Below are 2,182 nucleotides of genomic sequence, written 5' to 3'. Positions count from 1 at the left end.
GCTTCACCAAAAAAATCACGTTTCCCCATCATCAAAGGCATATGTATAATCTTTAGGAACTATACTTACCAGACGTAAAGTGAAATGTGTCCCTCGCTATCAAATAAACGTCTGAATCCAACTTTTGTCTTAACCGCACCATATTCCTGCTGTGTAAACAGCAGGGTTGGGGCCAATTCAGAATTTTATTCAATTCAAACAATGAATTTGAACTCAATTTGAATTGATCACACCTACAGGAAGCAGGATTTGAATTAATTTGGAATGAAGGAAGAATAATTTAATTCAAACCAATTCAAACCAATTCAACTGAGACATGAAACATGAAAGTATCATTCATTTTACAAATCTTGTATCAAAAGGATATGCCGCCTATTAATGCAAAAAATACAGATTTCTAATATTAACTTGAACTTTGATTATAATTTAAAGACGTCAAACAGTATTATTCTTTGTCACAAGATGTTCCCTTCCATACTGCGGTGTTTGATTTAATGCATTCTGGGTTTTTTCCCACCAGATATTTGAAAAACATGAAGGGAATTATGAATGATTATAGACAACCCACAACATGATCTTGGAATATTTCCAGACCACTATAAAAACATTTTTTTAATTCAATACCACATTCAATTAGTTTTAGCCAAATTTTTTGAGATATTTCAATTTGAATGAGTTTTTATGGTGTAGAATGCCCTGCGTGCTTTCTCTCTCAGTTCATTCTCCTCCTCATTTAGGTGTCCAATTGAGCTTATTTTTAAGCCTGAGTAATTGTAGTGTGTGCAATACTCTATAAACTTTGGTCTAATTCCCTGAGATCTGGATATTCTCTGGAAAATCTGCTCTAGCAGGTCCAGGCTCTGCTAGAGGCCATGTGCTATGGGTGACAGCAAGCACAAGTCATCTGCGAAGAGCAGGCATTTAACCTCTTAATTGTGGAGACTAACACCAAGGACTGAGGATTTTTCTAGAATAGTGTCCAATTCATTGATGTAAATATTGAAGAGCGTGGGGCTGAGATTGAAACCCTTGCAAAGGCCCTGCCCCTGGTTAAAGAATTATGTTCTTCTCTTGACAATTTTGATGCTGCACCTGTTTCCCCCCTAAATTGGCATATTATTGTGCCATTTGATTTAATTATGTCATACATTTTGCCCCTAAAAATACTTTTTGGAAGTCAATAAAGCGAGCACACACTTTGGTCTTATTGTGGTGGACATGTTATTCTATCAGGATGTTTAGGGTGGAAATTTGATCGGTTGTGCGATGTTTTGGTATAAATTCAATTTGTTTTTTACTCAAGACATTGTGCTTATTAAGGAAGTTTAGAACTCTCTATGTCTCTGTCCCCCCTCTCTCTCTCTATCTGCCTCTTTCTGTGTCCCCCCTCTCTCTCTGCTCCCCCATCTCTCTCTATCTGCCTCTCTCTGTCCCCCCCCCCTCTCTCTTTATATCTATCTGCCTCCCTCTCTGTCCCCCCTCTCTCTCTCTCTGCCTCTCTCTGTCCCCCCCTCTCTCTTTATCTCTATCTACCTCTCTCTCTGTACCCCCCCCCCCCCCCCCCCCTTTGTCCTATCTGCCACACTGGACCCATCATTCAATGCCCCCTACCTCTCATTCAAAGCACCCCTGCCCCTATCTACCCCTCCCTGTTCTACTGACCATGCTCGATCCAAAAACATATCTTATTTTCAGTTTGACGGCAGACAGCGGACCCCCTCTGCAGTTGGTGACCAATTCTTTCACGCGTGACCCCCCCCCCCCCCCCCCCCCATAGGACCCTCCCGGCCCACCCACCTTTGCTCCCCTCAGCCAATGCGGTGCAGGCGCATGGTGAGAGAGCACCAATCGCACCACTTTTGTGTCTGTATAAAACTTTTCAAGAGCCTGTGCCAGGTTGCACTTTCTGTCAGTCCAGGGCTCCAGTTTGCCGGAGAGGTGAGCGAGAGAGTTGTGAGAGAGAGAGAGGGGAGAGAGAGAACGAAGGGGGTTGACCGTTTTTATCCCAATCCCACACTTTTATAAAGTGATGGGTAACAAATCATTTCTCTGGTTGTAAAACCTCATAACTGGAGAACTACCTACCTACCTACTGCACCGAGCCACGCATTACCGGATAGACGTGTCCTAAACGTGTCTTTGTTTTGTTCTCTTCTTCTGAAGCGTCTCCTGTTTGGTGAGG

Source organism: Salvelinus namaycush, chromosome 3, assembly GCF_016432855.1.
Source record: "Salvelinus namaycush isolate Seneca chromosome 3, SaNama_1.0, whole genome shotgun sequence".
In the NCBI taxonomy this organism is placed as follows: domain Eukaryota; kingdom Metazoa; phylum Chordata; class Actinopteri; order Salmoniformes; family Salmonidae; genus Salvelinus; species Salvelinus namaycush.
Note: the sequence above shows the minus strand (reverse complement) of the source record.